Genomic DNA, 6,346 nt, shown 5'->3' on the forward strand with positions numbered 1-6,346 from the left:
AAAAATCTTTGCTTTTCTGTTCTGAAACATGGCTCATTTGAACTGTGAAAGGTATACATGGGTCATGGTGGTTTTTTTTTTGTTTTGGTGTGTTGTTTTTTTTTTTTTTCCCTCAGTAATAGGGTGAATTTGCAAGGCAATTAAAATTACCTAATAAGGAGATGAGAATAGAGATAACGTTTTTGAAGTTATGAAGCAGTTAGATGGAAAAAAGAAACCATCACAAGTTTTTCAGGAGCTCTTCTAGAAAAGCTACACAGAAGGTGTAGGTTCTCCTTTCTTAAAGACAGAGTAGTTATTCATTTCTGCTAATTCCTCATCGTCCAAAGACAAATGTCCATGCATCGTTGTTCTTACCTGTGGAGGGGGAAAGCCTAAGTCAAGATAGAAGACCTGAAATCTGCCAGCAGCTTACTGTGAAGCTACCAGACCTAGAAAAGACCAGAAGGATTTATATACCTCATATATATTTCATATTTTCTGATGGAGCCAAGCAGTATTAAACTGTACACACCTGTTTCAGTAACAGTCTCACTAAGAAGTCAAGTGCTAAGTGATGTATGGAATGGGAGCCATTCAGGGGAAATGTTGTCCTTTTCTTTCGAAAAATGTTAGGTCTGTGCAGAAGCAATGGATTTATGCTTCCTGACTCCAAATGCCACAGATGATGGAATAACAAAATCTCCACACATTTCTATGTGTTGTCCCTCTGCCAAGTTGTAGCCAAGGCCTGGGTCTGTGTAGTTCAATTGCACAGCAACTACCGTCCTCACAGTGCCTAGGTATGGTAAGGTATGCTTGCTTACATTCACTGGTCTAGGTATGGGCATGGTTTTGTTTTTACCACTACATTAGCAAAACCGGTGGTGCCATGTTCCAGGAATCAACCGTAATTCAAGGCAAAAAAAGAGACCTCTGCCTGCTTCAAGGACAAACTATTGATAATCACTAATAACACATATCTAAGCATGGAAAGTGTTTGCAAACTAAGTAAAGTTCTTTAATGTCCATTGTGAAGACAGAAATTACAAAGTGACACTGTTGCTGGATCATACGTGCCTTTAACAGGCTTGTACAGCTATTCTTTTGATCAACTATTTTTCTTAAAATTGCTTGAAAAACAAAAGAGCTTTCCAATACCACACAGAATTTCTAGTTTTTGATCTCAGTCACTGCTGTTCTTTACATGTTCTGCCATGTACAAAATGCTTGTATTAAGCCCTTAGAAAACAAAGTCAAGAACAAAAAAAAGCCCCCAGAAGAAAGGAATGCTAAAAAAAAAAAAAAAAAAAAAAGGTGTTTCTCTAACAAAGCAGTTTACTGTCAGCTTATGTTTTTGAATATTCCAGATCATAAATGCACTAAATACTACCTCAATTGTCTTTTCCCTTTTTGGTCATTTTCCCAGCATATCTATATGTGTAAAGGAAAGCTATTTTTAAACTGTCCCTTTTCTCCTTGGTGACAACAGTAATTCTTCTGTTGTCACCAAGGGCTCACCAATAAAGAGGGTTTGGTAAGAACACTGAGAAACATTCCAAAACTGAGAAAAGTCACAAATGTCAGTGTAGTCAGAGACTGAAGTTTTAATGACTTTTGTTCTGCTATTTGTTCAAGGCTGGATTACTAAAGTTTTCCATTAAACATCTTTCCTTGAAAAGCATTTCTAAGACAAGTACAGGTAAATTAGGTAGGCTCATAGTTTTTTCAAGAGTGTATTCAGTAGTAGTTTCAGCAATTGGTACATATATTGTACATAATATGGAACAAGAAATATTCTGATTGGAGGTATCCAGGTATTTTCTCCAATATTGCTAAAAGATTTGTGTTGCAATGAAGAACATCTAAACTAGTGTATATGGAAGACACGTTGGTATTTTTCGTTCAAAACACGTTCTTGTTATAAAAGTGGGTTTATCATAAACTAAAGAAGATGTGTAGCTGAAACACCTCAGATGGTCTCAAATTAAGACAATAGGCCAACAGAGCGGGTCATCTTTCCAGGGAAGCTGTATTAGTAAAAAGCAAAAAAATTGCGAATTTTTTGACTGTGGTCCACTGTAAGATGTTTTCTGTAGGTCCAGGTACTATATAAATGATCCAAGTTTTGTCCTGATCACTAGTCTTGTGGAAGAAGAATGAATCAGTGAATCAATGCATAAATCCACTCAGTCAATCTTTCTTGCACTCCAGCAGGTATACATAGGGGTGATGAAGAAATATTAGGGATCACTCATCCCTTTTGGAACTGGAAAGTCTATCAAAGGTGGCCAGTGGTCTACAGAGTTCTGTACTGAAAAAAATTTAGTTGTGTACACTACAGTGTTGCCTCTTCACAAGCAATAGAGAGAAACCTGGACATAATGTTATGGATAGACAAAGGATCAAACCAAAGATAGCCTTGTTTCACCTTCTGTCAGCTGCAAAATTTATATTGGTGAAATTTCTGTCTCAGGGCCTAAAATTATGTGTCTAGTTGCATTTATATGAGCCATGAAAATATTACAGGAGCCCTGGTTTAACTGAGCTCTGTCTCCCACCTACTGCTTGAGCACTGCATTACTGACATCAATAAAAAATGTTGAGTGTAATTAGTGTTGAAGAAGGAGAAAGATCTAAATATTAAATGTCTGCTTGAGACACCACTATAGTTAAGAATTCATTTAGGAAGAACAGATGCCCCTAAAAGAAAAATCTCTCAACTGAGGTGGTAAGAGGATTAAGGATTAAACAAGCACAAGATCAGAGGCTAGACTAAGTTCAAAATAAACAAATCTACATAGTCAGGTATAAGAGGAGATCAGAAGAAATGAGAGCACTTAGAAGACAGAGATGATGAAGGTGACTCACAGAATATTCAAGATACAGAGGTCACAGATGAGAGTTTCTAAACCACAAACCAGAGCTGTTAAATCAAAACCAGATGACATGCAGAAAAACAGGCCATGATGGCCAGATGGTAAAATTCTGTGAAGAACTGTCTGAGGATAAAAAAAAAAAAAAAAAAAAGTTAAATAATATTGTTTCAACAGGTGACAGAGAACCATGACATGAAAAGCTGAAACAAAGTTTGCAGTCAAAAAGTCAAGAATAGAAAAGCTCTAGTTACCAGGCAAGGTACTAATAGATTGTCCTAAGTTGAATGTCACTACTAGGAATGACTTGTTCTGACTGAGAACAGAAGACTGTATAACAATACTCAGTTACCAAACTACTGTAATGGGAAGATGTATAAACAACATAAAACTTTCTATTATTCTATGGGATCAAAATCAACACTGGTAGACTTTAAAGAAGGTTTTCAGAGAGGTCAGTGTTCCCCTAAATGTTTTCTTTTTCCGACAGAAAAATTAATGGCTCGATACAGCCTGCTGGACCTGTGCTCAGAGGCAATTCTAACATTTCATACAAATATGTGCTGTTTGCCCATCTCTCCACAAAGAGTGGGTCGTCCGTGATCAGGTAGGGGATGCAAAGTTACACTTACTAAGTGTGAAAGTTGTATCTGTTGAAAAGGAAGTTCTGCTACTGCCACTTCTTACCCTCTTTCCCAATCTGCCGAACTCTGTTCCAGACATCCATATTTCAGCAAACTTTGGTATCTGTACTTGTTGCTCCCTTCCTCGTTAGCACTACAACAGTCACTAACTGGTGTGTAAATTGCTCTGAAGGCACCTGGGCACTTTAAATTGTAGGTCCTGAAAAGCTGCCCTGCAGTTTGTACCTCAGTTTGATTGAGCTCCTACATGAATACATTTCTAACAGTAAATAACCCTAAACACCTAAATATCTGCTTCTGAACATGGCCAGACCTCACAGGTCCTGACAGCCAATGCACTGCCCACATGGCTGTTCACAGTGGGTGCATGGTCTGACCTCATAGAAACGGGCCTCACATAGAGCAGGGCAAAACAGTGCTGAGGAATGTCATTTGCCCAGCAAATTCAGATTAACTGAGTTTAACTTCCTTTAAAGTGTCAGAGAACACAAGTCTGAGTTGCTCGTACTGCAGATGAGCACTTTGCTGGAGGTGTTGTGGAGTTTTTGCTGTCCTCTCCTTACTTAAAGATGCGAGACTGTGCCAGCCGGTCCATGAGCTGATGAGTCATGCTGCAATGGGAGGGAGGCTGGGTTGCAGGGAGATCTCCAAGAGGCGGGTGGCCCAGGAACCAGAGCAGGAATCACTACAGACATCCTAAGATAATTATCTGATTTGTGAGTCAGAACACAAAGATACAAAGGATTAACAAACTTAAAAGCAAAAGACTTAGCCAGATGAAGATTGTATATAATCCAGTGTATACGAAAACTCCTCTTACTCTCCCTAGCCATTGAGCCAAAGTGCTTGGAGGGGACTTCTTAGTGGGAAGTCACTATGTTTGATGGTTCTGAGAGATAAGTTAGGAAGCATGGTGACTCATTTTTCGCTTGTGAAACTTTGCTAGCTATTTTGAACACGTATTACTAGTTTAAGTTAAACAGAATTTCTACAAAACACAGAATAAAGGCCTTGTTCTCCTCCAGTGTGCAGTTATACAGCAGGGTGGCACAGATGAGGGAAGTATGTCCAGGAGGCAGTGGAGCTGATGTGAAGTATCTATGCAATAATAGATAATTATGCAATATAGAAGCAGTCAGTGTGTAATCCCTGGCCAAACTATGGTGTCCATTATTAGCAGTCAGTGCAAGATCATAACTTCACAGAAGCAATATCCAACCTTTAGTAGCATGTTTTTCTTCTCTTCCTTCTCCTTTGTGAAGGCACCTGCTCAGAAATACGTATGAGTTGAATTTCTTCTTAATAAAATTGTTAGATGATTTAGGTAATTCCAAAATACAGTTAAAAAAGACAGACAGACAGACCTGCTTTGTGAGTTGTACATTATTTGCTTCGTCCCCAGCTGGGGAAAGCAAACCTTGTCTCCTTATCAAAGTGAGAAATGAAATACAAATGAAGAATGCATGTGATGGTGGGGTTATTTTTTTTTCATCGGATAATTATTATTTAAATTCAACTTATTTCCTAAATTAAAGGATTACTTAGTTTTTCAACTGCCAACAAGCACTACTTAGCTAATTAGAGTTATTTCACTGGTACTTGTGTCCTTTCACTTCCCAAGGAGACATGTCTGCAGGATCATGAGAATTTTCTAATGACACCTTTGACAGCTTGCTGGTTTATCTGTCATTTGCGCTGGTGCCCTTTGCTAAGGAATACCACCACAACTACAGAACCTGTACCATTTTATTATCTACAGGACTACGTCTATAAGAAGACATGGCATATTATGAAAATTCTGGGAATCAGGATTTTTCTGGTGCTACATCATATGCTAATTAACTTTTTTCTAACTCTTGGCACAAAACAAGAAGAAAATCCTGAAGTCCGTGTATCTGATTTGTAGCCACCCCAAGGTGTGAGTATTATTAGCACAATATTATGGTTCAAGCAGGGTGGGGGAGAAAATAAAGTCATAGCCGAACCTCTTTAGGGGAGAAAAAAATTCAAATTTAATATACCACCTACAAGGAAGCCAGAAGCCATATTTGCTGTAGTTAAAAACAAACAAACAAAAAAACCCCAATACATACCCTTTTTGGCACTGCAGATCAGATCCATGGGCTAACATTATATTGCCACACTTTTAGTGAACGAAATCATGCTGGCAAGCACCTTTAGTTGAGCGTTGATGATACCTGACAGGTACTCCTCAGGGCACTGGCAGGTCACAGATTTGCTAAGACTCAGACTAGTTGCTTTCCTGTAAAACTGATTCTTCACCATCTGCAGCAAAATTAGGTTTGTTAATCTTTCTGCTGGTGTCATGTCATACGTGCTATTGTATCTGATTGGTCATTCAGAAACTGGGCCTTGTGACTGCAGATACAGATTGTAATGTAGGAGTAAAGCACTGCAAACCACAGGAGAAGCACAGAGAGGAGCAAGGGGGCAGGATGCAGGGCTGTCTGTCACAGAGAGCCAAACGGTCAAAACAACACTAGGACAAGAGGAGCATTGAGATAAAGAAGAAGACAGAGGAAAGAAAAAGAGAATTAATGAAGAAAATGTTGATCCTGTCATAGAGCCTGTGTTGTCTTCCTCTCATTTCTGTCCTTGGAAGGGTAATTGCTGTTTTCAGATAAAGTCATGATTACATGGTGCATCCTGAAGCTCATCTGTGGTCCCAGGCCATTTCTGAGAAACTGCATAAAACCCCAAATGGACTTGCAGTAGTGCTTATTGGCAGAGGAAAGAATCAGTGACAGTATTTCTGTCAAGTAATACGTATGGAGCCTTAACACTGCATTTGACAGCTGTGTTGTGGCTGGGAGCTGGGGTCCTGCT

Source organism: Merops nubicus, unplaced genomic scaffold (assembly GCF_000691845.1).
Source record: "Merops nubicus isolate BGI_N331 unplaced genomic scaffold, ASM69184v1 scaffold45085, whole genome shotgun sequence".
In the NCBI taxonomy this organism is placed as follows: Eukaryota; Metazoa; Chordata; class Aves; order Coraciiformes; family Meropidae; genus Merops; species Merops nubicus.